Source organism: Cydia fagiglandana, chromosome 5, assembly GCF_963556715.1.
Source record: "Cydia fagiglandana chromosome 5, ilCydFagi1.1, whole genome shotgun sequence".
Lineage (NCBI taxonomy): Eukaryota > Metazoa > Arthropoda > Insecta > Lepidoptera > Tortricidae > Cydia > Cydia fagiglandana.
The window spans coordinates 8774590-8789920 of NC_085936.1; the positions used below are offsets into that span (position 1 = coordinate 8774590).

General features: G+C 35.0%; 1 long non-coding RNA gene across 1 annotated transcript in view; it reads right to left on the minus strand.

Annotated features, from left to right (window-relative positions):
* The window catches only part of LOC134664810 (uncharacterized), a 244672-nt gene that overhangs the window by 114377 nt on the left and 114964 nt on the right, over positions 1-15331 (minus strand). The window contains exon 2 of the long non-coding RNA XR_010098290.1: positions 12221-12257. This is a non-coding gene — a long non-coding RNA (uncharacterized LOC134664810). The remainder of the gene's footprint in view (positions 1-12220; positions 12258-15331) is intronic.

Sequence of the window (15331 nt, forward strand, 5' to 3'; positions counted from 1 at the left end):
AGCCTTAATAATTCCCAGTTTGCTTAAAAATCCTTCATTCTGTTCCACTTATACACTTTTTACCCTAAACTATGGCCCCACGATTTTTAGGGTTCCGTACCTCAAAAGGAAAAAAACGGAACCCTTATAGGATCACTCGTGCGTCTGTCTGTATGTCTGTCTGTCCGTACCAATTAAGTTGAAATTTGATACACATATGTAAGTTTGTGACCCAAAGACGGACATGTAACGTAAACAAATGAATTTTAAACATGGGGGCCACTTTTGTGGGGTAAATGAGAAAATCAAAAAATAAAGTTTTTCAAATTATATCGTGTTACAATCAAATGAAAGAGCTCAATGTGAGAATCTCAAACATACTTTTTTTATAATTTTAGAATAAACAGTTTAAAAGTAATTCAAGAAAATAGGCAAAAAATGACCATTCCCCCCCCTTTATCTTCGAAACTACCGGGTCTAAAATTTTGAAAAAATACATAAAATAGGTCTTTACCTATAGATGACAGGAAAACCTATTAGAAATATGTAGTCAAGCGTGAGTCGGACCAATTACTTAGTTTTTAATCCGGCCCCTACGGGTTTTTTAAAGGTTTTTCGCGTTTCACATATATATAAAAAATATATTGTTAAAAATTTAGTAATGTACGGAACCCTTGGAACCTTGGCCGGTTTTGAAACTGCAGACGCATCCTAAAGTTTCCTTCTCAAAAGCAAAAGCAATCTATCAAGGAGGCTTTACCAGGTAATCTCAATCAGGAGGTAATCTGGATGCATAATATGGGCTCCGTATTCGCATACAATTTAATGGCGATGAGCCAAAGGCTACCCTTGCTTGACCTTCCAAGTTGGGGGTCGCACGTGACTCGAATGTATCGTGTTTACCTCACAAACATGATGGTAACTTCGGTGTTGAATTTTTAACAAGTTATAGTTTGTCCATTAGTGGTTTACTCTTGTATCTGCCGCGTGAGCTGTCAAGTTTGTTGCTGTATGACACGGAATGTAACAGACACTTATTTTTAACAAAATTGGAATTGTGAATCGGTAAGTGATGAATTGGACACAAGGTGGACTGATGACCTGGTGAAGACCGTGGGAGTCCGCTGGATGCGGGTGGCGCGAAACCGGTCATTGTGGCACTCTTTGGGGGAGGCCTATGTCCAGCAGTGGACGTCCTCTGGCTGATATGATGATGATGATGATGATGATGATAAAGTGATGAATTGATGATCGATGCGGTGTAAGGTGGCCACTGACGAGCCTTCCAACAGTCCAAATAGCGTGGCTCCAAAATCGGTCCGTAAATGTCAAAAACGTACAAGTCTAATATTAGGATGCCGTCCATTTGGATGAATGCATTGTAACGGCATCCATTTGGAAGGCTCGTCAGTGGCTTTCTTTAGCAAGCGCTTGGAATCGTATTATGTATGATAATTATTGTTATGAATTTGATCGATTTGATAGCAAAGATCCGTCAGTGTCAAAAGTGTAGTTTCTGGTCACTTTTTACACTGCAAGAGCATATCAATAACAAATACCTACAGATAAAATTTATAACTAAACGAAATTAATAACTAGCTTAAATCTAAAATAGGCCCCTAAGGCATTGTACCAACGATGCTGGCGGTATTTCCCCGCTGTATCGCAATGCTGATACGTTGTGCGAGGTAGCCGCTAGCTCTGCGGTCACCAGTTACGTCAACCAGACGCTTCGCGATTTATGCGAACAGCTTATGCGCGCTGGGACCCCATGGACCTAGAGTATCAGTACTACTTTTAGTAGTACCACTGTATATATATATATATATTATGTGAATAAATTATTTTTAAGTATTTTAGTATCTATAGTGACATGTAATTGAATTGTATTAATAAATAACTTGTTATTACAATCATCGCCTCATAATTAAGAGTGGCCAAGGATAGTGAGTTCATGGTTACCAAAGAATGCATGCTTAAGTAGAATATTACATTGTAGTACGTAATATATTCTCTTGGTTGATTGATATAATTTGGATTAGAAATCTCCATACATGTAGTATAAATAAAATACGTTATTTCATATAACTTAACTCAAAATAATTCCGGTAGCTCTCTCTACACATTTCAACATAAAGCTAACGTAAGTAACATTATCAACAGCAAATTAGTATAGCGTAGCTCGAGCCCCAGCTACAACCGTAGCGTCGCTACGGCGTAGAGCTCACGATAATAATACATATACTACTTATTAGAGTTTATTGCCTTCGCATATTACGGTTATGCATTTTAAATACGAACTGGAATGGCATTCGAGCTTTGGAAACTGGCAAACATAATGCGAGCAAAGACATATGTAACTTCGTATAAGATGAATAAAGATTAAGAAAATAAGTGTTCCGTAAACAAAGTTTTGTACGGAACACTAAAAACGTGCCTCGGAAATCAAGAAAAAGTAATTCTCGGATAGATGGCGCACACACCTTTGGCCTATGGTCAGCTAGATGGCGTGACGACACCGTTTCATATTTAACAATTTTAACACTTAAATATCAGTGAATGAACATGGGTCAAAATGATATAAAAATAATTAAATCATTTATCCATATATATTCATTTTTTTGATAATTTTATACGTGTTTATTTTGAGTTATAGTCGTATGTCAATAGATGGCAGTAAATTTACAGTGGCTACAACATTTACTATGACAGGACCCCTTTATACTATCTATTCTTTTTGATGCGAGCGAGATGCACTGATAGTCAGTTGTCAAATTAATACCAAAGCATTATTGGAAATGCAAAAAAGTATATTCGATTTAATAGAGTTGATTGAAAGTGTTAAAAACTATGAATATGTATTAATCACAATGCTGACACCTAATTGCTAACAGAGATAAAGTAAATTCTATTAATTCTCAAATGTTAAATATTAATGTTAATTTCATTTCGCATACTCGTATGGTTATACCAAATCAGGAACAGTGAAATTAATAATTATTGTTTGCCCTAGAAAGAAGAAAACCTTTGTATTTTAATTTGTACAAATTCATGCTTTGTGAATCCATGCACGAAATACGTTGTTTACCTACTTTGTATCCTGATTGCAAAGCCGCAAAAAAGGTAGAAGTATATAATCTGAAAATACGGAGCAGGAAAAGCACATTTTCCCCCTTACTTCACTGGACAGAAAGTGAGAGATTAATAAGATATAAAGTACCTCCAACTTGTTTAAATATTCAGACAATGGATACTCCCTTTAGATTACTGCTGTAACCTATCTGACAGGACCAAACTAATCTTGACGCAACAAAGTTCAAGTTTCCCAGGAAATATTGCTTCCATTTAAAGAGTCGGTTGCTTCAGAGCAATATTAAATCTACTCTGCGACGCAAATGAAGGTATTTCTTCATTGCGAATTTGCTTTGACAAATAATATTTTATTTTCACATCATTACAGTGCTGTGGAGGGCGGGGTTGGTAAATAAAAACTAGTGAAGATAATGAATGAAGCGTCAGTCGTCATAATTTCTTTTCTATATTTGCCTAGGTAAGGTAGGTACTTATGTCTATTGACGATAATCTGCCGTATTCGAACTTCAAGATATTCACAAGAGACGACACGTACTAGATCCATTCTAGATAGGTTATAGTTTAGATATCAACTAGTTCTCTTTTGCAGCGCAATTCGGGGAACCAATGTCACTTTTACGTAAGATAGAGTAAGATACCTATTAGATGTGAATTGGATCTCTAAGTCATATCCTGTGGAAATCGTTGAAGAGTATCTCTAGAATCGCGCAAATGTAAAATTTGACAGGTTAGATCTTAAACATATCGTTATCGTATCTTGGCGATGTCTAAAAGATATCTATTTCAAAATCCGAATCGGGCCGTCAGTCGTCATAATTTGTTTTCTATATTTGTCTAGGTAGGTACTTACGTCTATTGACGATAATGTTAAGAGTATATAGTAACTGTTAGTTTGTAATGTGTAGAGCATTGATTGGGCAACCAACTTAAGATTTTAGGCAAAATCATACCTATATAATTTATGTAGATATATTTATTGAATAAGAACGCAGCCGGTAAATATTTAGTATGAGAAATACTAGTAATTTACCGGTAAAAATAAAAATAACGGTTTGTAATCTCTATTATTGAACAGTTGATTACTTTAAGCGGTAATAACAAGTTTAAACAAGTTATAGGCCAACTCGAGTTTTTTGGTTTAAGAAATGTCACTTTTGACACTGATAGGTCAGTATCATATTGGAAACAGATCGAATAACTAACAGGCCTATTCGGATTTCGAGATAATCACAAGATCTTGAGACGATTTAGAGATCAACTAGATCTACATTAGATATCGACTAGATGTGACTTGGATATCTAAGTAATAACTTGTCGAAATCTTTCAAGAGGGCCTCCAGAATCGCGGAAACGTCAAACTTGACATATCTATCTTACAAATATCTTTAAATTATCCGTATCGTAACTTGTTGAAGTCTAGTAGAAATCTAATTCATTTTCCGAATCGAGCCCTAAAGCTCGAATTGGCTTGTTAGTTTAATAACAATAATAACACACCCAAACATACCCAATAAAGATAGAAATTTATTTGGTCTTCAACGCTATTTATTGTCTACCCTTTTTTGTCGAGTAATACTCGTAGAATATATAAGAGCAAATTACTAAAAAAAAACAGATATAGGGATGCTGAAGGACTTGGGATTACATCTAATGTTATAATAATAAAGCGTATCGGTATATTTCATGTAGACATAACTATCGTTATGTACCAACTTTAAAAACAATTGTTAATAATATAAAATGTCATTTCAGATCAGTAGTGAAGGCAGAGATGGAGATCTATTGGGTAATTGTAGGGCGATGTCATAATAAATTGGGTCAAACATAAAAAAATAATGTCTCTTTAGTAATGGGATAGGTTTACTACTGACCATTTTCTGGTTGTGACCCTGCCCAAAACCCGCACCTTGTTCGTTTTTGTAAGAATAAAAAATATTTTTAAAGATTTTTATATTATTTCAGTCACAGATAATGCTTGTGTACCCAGCACAATTCGTGAAAAATGTTGTCAACTCAGCGAAAATGGGCCTCTAAGTAAGGACCAATAATTTTTTGATTACGGCAGACGACGGGTCTAAAGGTTTTTTGCTGAAGAGGAAAATTAATTAAGAACGGCTAGTAAAAACCAAACCGTGTCGCTTAACAGGCTTTTGTTTCATTTTATTACGTTGTTAATAATTACGGGTAAGTTAGCACGTCGTATACTTAGAGAAAAAGCCTACATAAAGGAGGAAGTTTATCTCCGTCGCTGCAAATGCAATCAGGGTCGGTCTCACCTTCCTACGCACAGCTTTATGATATGATAAAGAAAGCAGGGCCAGGATTATCCTGACAGTCGGAGGGTCGGTCCGCCGTCCGTCGTACGCTAACGAGGTTCCCTCAAACAATCAGAAGTCAAGCAGAAATTGATGGGGCGCTCCGCACGCCCACACAGACGTGAACGCTTACAACCCGGCTTAATTAAAAGACTTCACTCAAGCGTTATTCGCAATATTGGAAGATTTGTCCCTGTGATGTTCGCAACTTTATGAAATTACACGAAGGTGTAAACAATTAATTAATTCAATGTAATAATTTTCAATAAATGCGATTCATGAAATATAAATAGTAATAGTAAATTCCAGCTCGAGCACGAGTCAAGTTACCGTCATTGTTACAAAGGTTTATTAATACTTGAGCCGCTGCTTTGTTGCGCAAGCACTACAGTACCCATTATATCATGAATGTTCTTAGCAGTGACTTTATTGGAAATGCTTTATTTTACAGATATAATAAAACCAACAAAGTTGTCATTCATTACTGAATGTAACAAGCGTGTTTTTAAAACTTGTACATACTGTAGACAATTGTATAGGCAATATTGCACTGTAAATATGTTATAGTGTCGGATGCAATGAAGGTTAGGTTAGGTTACAACATTTAAAAAGTCTAAAAGCGTGTTTCTACTCTAGTGGTTTGCAGTTAAATTAGTATTAAAAAATATTTAATGTTTATAAAATTAATTTTTAAAATTCGTTTTCAGTTAATTGCAAGAAATTTTTTACAGTATTCTATATGAAGACCGGTGCCAGCCATATTTGACGTTAACCGGACCATTAATGTTTCTGATGCAATCCGCACTAAGTGATGCTAACGGCCAACTTTGCTCCACTTCAGCATATTTTATTACGCACGAATAATTGAGCGCGATTAATTACGTAAATTTCAAGGGAAACTCCCGATTTTCCTGGCATATAACAAGTTAATTAAATGTAAAACTAGAGAGAACAGCTCGCGCGTGTCAGTGTTTGTTCACAGGCAATTCAACGCCACGCCAGCCCATTAAAATGTGTGCTCGTGTACATGTACGTACTTACACGGGCATCGTGTCCATACACTAGATACAATGGCTCTCCTAGAGCAACGCATCGTTTGACATCAAGGGCGCACTTAAAGCTAGATTACACTCAAGTGTCCTACAAGAAATGTACTGATGTGTGTGATCTGGTGCACAATAAAATATTTTTATTGAAGAGATAATAAATAATAATTAATGTGGCAAATTACAGTTTTGCGTTCTAAGTGAAATATTTTATGGATAGTATAATGCACGCTCAGTTAACGGGGGAATAAAACTTTAACTAAAGCATAAGAAGGCAACGTATAAACGGCAGTTAAATTACTCTAAACGCTGCGGTCGTAACAGTGCATGCCATTACGAAGACGGGGGCATTAAAGTTAAAGCAACTGGAATTAAATTAACATATAAATACGCATGTTGAATCCTACGTTTCGATAGTCTTGTTAATCAGCGATGCGTCTGAAAACCCGTGGTACCTTTTAGTTATGATTCAATTAAATAATCCCTACTACTACTATGCCTACTATTAATATTAGCAATGCGGGAGAAACCCTGCCTGTTACCTCTTCATGCTTTTTAAACCGCTAAGCGCCACTTGCACCATCCCACTAACCCGGGATTAACCGGTTAAACCGGTAATCCAGTGTCAAATTGTACTGATAACCATGGTAACTCCAGGTTTAACCGGTTAACCCCCGGGTTAGTGAATGGTGCAAGTGGGCCTAAACCGATTTGGAATAAATTTGGTATGGAAATAGTTAAAAGCCTGAGTATAGACAAGGAAAAGTAGTTGTTATCATCAGCATCATTTCATGCAGAAGTTGCGGGCAGAAGCTATTTGGTATTTAATTACTTTAAAGCGGTCCTAGTGAAATATAGTATAATAATAATAAATAATATTTAGAGTCTCGACCAACATCTTGAGAGACTCTCGCTAGGTGGTTGGATCAAGGGACAGATGCAGAAGGCGGTGATCTTGGACACGGCGCGGATAGTCCGCCGGTTCCTCTCTCTGCAGCCCTGACTACCGGTATATAGCTTGGGCCTTGCCCCGCTGCTGGCGGCACACTAGGTTAGGTTTTTTATAATGTGTTTATATTAGTGATGTACCGACTATTGATTTGGCCGACTAGCCGACTAGCCGACTAATCGGCGCTCGAATGGCCGATTAGTCGGCCGACTAGTCGGCTAGTCGGCCAGATTATTGGTTTCGTATAAGTTCAGGTGAAAAACAATAGTTTTGCTCCTTTGGTTGCGCTATTCATCATAATTTAGCTTGGCTAAAAGGTGTTATCTACAGATTCAAAGACCTTATCACAAGAAATGAAATGAAAAATTGCAATAACATTAATTCTGTTTTTTTATATAATTTTACATTTTCGATGAAAAAATAAAACATATTATCAATAATAACATTAATAGTTCCTCATGGCTCCACCATTAAATAAAAACAATAACTGAATAATAATAAAAAAATGTAACTATCGAACTTGCACATGCAATTACACGAGAATCAGTTGAGATCGACCTGTAGAGGAAAACACCAGCCCACCAACATATGATACTCGTAACGATCAAACGGTCAATTATATGAACAAAAGTTTTCGTATGCACCCTGAATAGGTATTTTAGTAAAATAAACATAAGACATATGGTAAATATTGAGTGCTGATTACTTTTATCTGTTTTTCTTTCAGTAATAAAGTGCCGACTAATCGGCCATTTTTGCCGACTAGTCGCCGACTAATCGCCGACTACAAATGTGGCCGGATAGTCGGCTTTCCCGACTAGTCGGCGACTAGTCGGTACATCCCTAGTTTATATGTATTTTTTATTGTTTTGTAAGTGTTTTTATATTTTACTTTTATATACATATTATAAAAACCTAGCCTAAGAAAAATGATGAATAAAGGAAAATAATATTTCAGCCTATTACGTACCACTGCTGGGCACAGGCCTCCTATCATGCGCGAGAGGAATTGGGTTATAGCCCCGCGCAATAATAATAAAAAATCGAAATTATCCTCTCTCGGCCCGATTCGAACTTTAAGATACGTCAATAAATAAATCTAGAAACGATATGGAATAGATAAGGTCAATGTGGCGAAGTCCGGCATACTTTTTTTTTTTGACTTTGGAGTGATCTAGTTCCGTTAATTATTCACATATGTTACTGCTTGAAATCGCATACGATGAAGAATTTAATAATTAATAGTTTAGCCTTAGTGACAGATCATTTCAAGCACAAATTAAGCAAAAAGGCATTTGTTAAAATTCGGCGAGTAGACGGGCTTCCCGTGCAGTTTAAGGGAAGTCCGTCTAGTGATATCTGCCAATCTATGGGTGCGTATATGTTCGTAGTCAAATTCCTAAAAAGAACGGATCAAGACAATGAAATATGTACTTTAAACTTGTTAATATACGGTTCAGATTCGAAATAAATACCATTTTTCTAAAACAAAGGCAAGTCTACAAAAATGGGGTGGTAAACCTTTTTTGCCAAATAATTAAACATAATTATTTTTTTGATTTACGAAATAAAAGAACAAAAGTGATTTTAAAATGAATTTTAATCGTTTATTTTAATTTACTGAGATCAACATTTAATAAAGTAACATCATGCGCAAAGTCAGGAGGATTTTTTGATACCTTATCAAATCGTTATAATATTAAAGTCGCAAAAACAGTTGGTAATCTCTGAATTAACGAAAGTCTTGCCTTGACGGATTATGACGGACTTGCCTTGAACATAATAGACGGACTTTCCAACTTAGTCAAATTTTAATATGATAAATTGTGGAACGTATAATTACAAAACTAAGCTAATTTCTGATATTTTAAAAATAAAATAAAGACAGCTGGTTTTTATGCTACCTACGTAGTTACTTTTTGATGCACAATCTTTTCTAAAACTATTTTTAACAATTTTTTTTCGAACTGCTGTCGCACTATGACTTCGAGTTCAAAACACGAAATGACTTCTTGAGGCGGATCGCTCTGAAGTTGGTTGTCACAGCGCCATCTGTTTTACAGTGACGGAACTAGCGCAAAAACCTGGTTAATCGACTGGACTCCAAAGTCGCATACGCCTTCAAATTCAAAAGTTATAACGTGTTGACGGACTTGCCTTGTAGACGGACTTACCCACATTGACCTTATGTCAGTATCAAATGTGACGTTTCTTCAAACAAAAACGTCACTTTTGACACTGACACATCTAATCCATATCGTTTCTAAATCTATCAGTTGACGTATCTTAAAGTTCGCATCGGACAGTCTCGCTTCCAAGTGAGCGACCTCTTAATAAACCATACAACCGTAAATTTTCCTACTGCTGACTGAAGCAAAACAAATAAAAGGTGTTCCATTGTGTTGTACGGCATTATTATTGTGAGCCGCACTGTCTTACTTAGAAAACCTTTTTCTACTTCTTTCTCTCTCCGCTCGTTTGTGCAGTATCCTTGTTTTAAGACGTCGCACGCATTTAAATGGTACTTACAGCATTATTTTTAAATAAGTACAATAACGAAGTATTATTCTTTATTCGTTAAATTGTTGAATGCCTGTGCCAAGTCGTTTTTTCTATTAACTTTTAGGGGTGTATGAAATAAAATCTGCGAAGATTTTAAGAGTGCTCAGCTTATGCCTTTAAAGGCTGGGGGCCCTAAATGTCAAGCCCTTTGGGTCAGCAGTATCGAGGGTGGCATGCTCAGACGGTTATCGACCGCGAATTTGCGTTTCATTCTCATTTTAAAAGACGTTTGAATAGGTATCAATTTATTTAGTCCTTTTAGTCAGTAAGAAATATGAAGTTAAACTTTAGCTTGTTCATAAAGTTTGGCTGCCATGTAATTTAGACTTAATTATTTGAATAAATATGGTAGCTATGTAGAGTTACCATAACTTTAGTATATTTCCAGCTACCATTATAATATTTAATAGTGATTTCTAATTAACTGCGTCCCTGTTTGCATTCAAGTTGCGATAAGTAACTACTAATATAATTTATTAAAACCATGATAGCGTAAGTATATACATATACGAGTATGTTATATAAATAATTTGTACAAATATTATAATTCTATTTGTAAGTACCTAGTAGCTACAAGAATATTTATAATACTTTAGTATAGGAAACTCATTTTCATCAGAAAACCATTATTTATTCTAATACTAGGTACTCTTTGATAAAAGAAGGGACATCTACAAAAACAAGTCAAAAAACAATAAATAAAAATAACTTAAAATTAAACTAAATACAAACTATTCTAAAATAAAATAAAACTAATCTAAACTAAATCTAAAAAAGGCCCCTGTGGCAAGGTCCCCAAGATGCTGGCTGCGTTACCCCGCTGAACTGCCATGAACCTATTATATGAATAAAGTCTCGGGTATAATTAATATTAAAACGACTTCACTATCAGTAGTACTCAAGATATTAAAGTTGTTAACATACAAAGGGTCCATATCATATCTGCAAAAACCTTCAGACCCTCGTCGGACCCTGTCTGTCGTGCGCTTGTAGGTACAGTTTTGGTATTTCGCTATAACATGTTTTTGTACTTGCGAGTCATTAATGTTCTAGCTGTGGTGAAATGTCGAAAATACTTATGATAAATGTTTATGATAAATTTAACGAATTTTGACTATAATATTCAATCAACTCATAGTTTTTAACACGTAGGTAGCGCAACTATCTAACCAAAACTCTTTTTGTAGTATTTGCACTAATGTGCCTATTAGGTACTTATATCCATAACTATAATTTGGACCGGAAATCAGGAAATATTACATTCTATAGTTAATATTCATGCCTTGATAATGGTCTTATCAATACTAATCTCTGTCAGTTACATTGAGATAGCGCCCATATTGTATTATTGTGCCGACGTTTATACATTAAAGTTTATATTGTTGTACTTCAACAATTGCAGGTGGTGATTATGGAAAAACCCTATTATTTATCATTCTTTGATGTACCCGCATTGAGGAATATTTTAATCTTATGTAGTTAAGCATAATTTCCTTTTAATATTTGGTATGAAACTTACACGATTCTTACAACTAATAATGTAGACCGTTCTTCGAATTATTCTAATAGATGCCTACTACGTATCTACATGTATCTACATACGTAATAGGCATAAAATTGTATCTACGATTTTTTTTATTTATAATAACGGTAAAACTCTCATTAATTGACCGTTAGTGGCGAACACATCAATTAATATATAAGCGTGTTCGTAGAATTAAGATCACGTGCCTGCGGGCTCCTTCGCTCTCCTAATGATAAAGGTTAAAGATCCCAGTAAGAAAGAAACAAGGGGTCATTTCTGTTCTTAGCTCGGAAAGGGCCGGTGTTCTTGTAGGTAACGAATACAACCGAATCTTTGTAATATTTTTCCTGCAAGGGATTACTATTTAAGACACCAGCTTTTGTGCATGTCTAAAAACATGCTCAATGTCCATTCCTAACATTTGTGACAAGTTCAATGTTATTAACGGACTTGACTGGTAGAGAATGCCTTATGGCATTAAGTCCGCCTTTTGTACTATAAGATTTTTCTTTTGTGCAATAAAGATTAAATAAATAAATAAATAAATAAATTAACAAACCATTAAAGATGACCCACTTTAGACCGGGCCGGAGCTTCCGGCGCATCGTTTTCTATGGAAATCATCACGTGATTACCAAAAAAGTAAGCCCCGGAAGCTCCGGCCCGGGCACAGCCCGGTCTAACGTGAGTCGTCCTTTAACCACGTCATAAAAAACAACATATGGACAATTAACTAATCACTCGCACATACCTCAGCGACGATTTCTTTGTTACGATGTACTAACAATCTGAAACAAACAAGAAAAGCATTAACACAGAAAATTACTGCGTGACCTAAAAAGCCATATGGGGAAGACATAAGACGGTAAATGCGACTTATCGTGTCATAAAAGTGAGTAGGTAACAGTTTATTGACCCTAAAGGCGTGTTATCGTTACATTTGCATAAGGATGGTTATACACGCGACCTTTTGCTGGTATCCGCTACCCTCCCGTTTTATGACCAGGAGTTTGAGCTTCTGCATACCTACTCCAGTTAAGATATAAAGAAATCAAATGATACCTACGAAACGTTTCCTGTTAGGAAATACAACAATCAATCAATTTACAATCTAATTCGAGGGAGTGAGTCGGATACGGTTTCTATACAAAACTATATTGATTTAATTAAAGCAGATAATTGGTTTTATTTTTAGTAGGTAATATACAGAATGCTTCCTGTAACAGGAGCAATAAATTAAACTAAATGCTGTCCTCCTCAAACTGACCAACATTTGTTAAGCAACTTTTAAAAATTATTACGAATCCTTTAGACTTCCTCTTTTTCATACAAAATAAATATTGCCTTCAATGTACGCTGACATCAGTGTGTTTGACGTTACTTGTCACGCTTTTAACATAACAAAATTTGCAATACATTGCGTCTTAGTATAAACTTTAAAGTGTAATAAAAATTAAATCATGAGTTATTTTCAAAACTTGCTGAACAAATGTTGGTCAGATTGAGGAGTACAGCCTAGGTACAGTTTAATTTATTGCTCCTGTTACAGAAAACACACTGTATCCAGTATTAGTTTTTTTGTATTTTTTATTGAGCTACTAAAAATGCCCCATAGAAATAACATTGATAGAATTGCATCATGTGATAAACACGACATCCAACTGATCTACTTTCAAAGTTTCGAACTCGAAAGTTAACTAGTTATTTTAAACCTTACTGCCTCAAAATAAGGCAGTAACAAAATCTGAGAAGCAATCTACTGCAATCCAGCAATTTATCTTAAAAGTTCGAACATCTATTGCAAGTTGAATCTCAAAGTATACACAATAGATTTGTATTCTACAAATTCTGTAACTTAATAAAGAAGTTAAAATGGAGTTGGAATTATTTTTAACGAATTCTGTTCAGGTCCATTTAAGCATATTTCTTGTTTAAATGATACCTTAATTTGAATTAATTCCGCACTTTGAGTAAAAACAAGGCTTATTAGGAGTTTTTACAGCGGCGGTTCTCGAAAGTTAATGACAATGACAAGAAATTAAATTCCATTGTTACATGCGTATTGTTGTGTGCGTTTGTTCGGTATTTAAACATTTTTATAGGCTAATTAAAGAAATTCTCGTTTTGAGGTATAACGTCAAAGGTAAACTATTTTAGCATTAGTTAGTACGCCAGCAAAAAGTATAAAGCGAAAAATTGTTAATCAAATAGGTACAAAAATAATAGGTATACTTAGATCGTTACTTCCACGCATCTAGTCACTGTAAAAAATACATAATTAAATTTTCGAACACATAAATTCGATTACATAACAGAATCAAATCTACATTATTGTATTCTTCTCTACGATGTTGGTTAGTGGGATCAGTTATAAAATTAAATTTATGAATAGAGAAGTACTCCTTAATCGTCATAAAGTGTAGGTGAATAGCTACAAAGAGCAAGAATCGCAAATCACTAAGCATGGTGCGGTTCAAGTTTGGTCTCGCGAGGTCGCATCACAACTCCTCCCTTAATCGCCCCAGACGCTTACTTATCGCCGACTAACTTATGCTGTTATGCTTAGTTCTCACAAATTGTGGATGTTGATTTATTAAGTTCAGTCTGAAATTACTGTCAGAATTCTAGATGCGCAGAATGTAAATAGGGCCCCACTCCTCGTGTATTCTCGGCGGTTAAGATGTCTGTTTTCGGGATGATATGGCAACTAGTATACAAGGTGTCAAAAGCAGTCTATATGAATTATTATCTGTTGTTCAACAATAGTTAGATTTAAGCACTATTAAATATAAATATGATTAAAACCTATAACATTAATAGCACACATTCACATATGGATCGTTTACTTATTTTATGACCAAGTTCTATCTTATAAATAACACATAAACTGGTTAAATTAATATTGTATAATGAAGCATTGTGAAGGTAAGCTGCCGCTAAGTTGGTGGGATAACGAACAAGAGCACATACCTAGACAAAAAAAATATATAAATAAAACAATGTCAATAATCTTCCCGAGTAAAATAAAAGTTCGTAGAATGGCGTTTACTTCAAATTTAAGAAAGCTGTTTTTACCGTTTTTTAGAAATACATTTCCTTAAATCTTTGTATTTAGGCTTGTTTCAAGTAATTAAAATATTCTCACAAAAATGCTGTCCATAAAATTTATTTAGGTCCTGATCGCCAGTAGATAGTAGGTATACTTAAATTTAATTTTATAATTGCTATTAAACAGTATTTATTACCAATGTCGCCAACTCACCAGTAACAGACAAACAAAGTAAATCAATGAGATAAATTTTCAATACGACATTGCATATTATTTCAAAATGTCTGAAAGCCTTCAACGACAATGGTTTTCCAATAAGTAATCTGATCGTTAAGGCTTTTATTGTTGCTTTCCAACGATAAGCCACCGTGTGACTAACAATTTAAATTGATGTTTTAATTTAAAAACGTCGATTCATTCACGTAAATATAATACAAAAACGTGTTGAACAATTTTGCCGTTTTAAAAAGTAGACAGATGAAATGAAGAGGGCCAACATTCATCAAGACTTTTATAAATGATTTTTAAGGCAGGCACAACGAGTGAATGGCTAATGAGGGGCCGCATTCGGTGCTTTGTTCCAGTATATTCATTACCTGCTACCGTTTGTTTACAAAAAGTTCTTATTGTTCCCCCAACACACTCTCTTGAGAATAAACAAACAATATCTCTAACAATTTTGAGGTCAAGCGCGTTCCTCGGCTAATGTTCTCGAGGATAATTAACAAAGCAAAAAGCATAATTAATACAAAAAATAACAATCGCGAGTAAATAGACCTCATAATTAGTATACTTCAAGCGAAGTTTCACGAG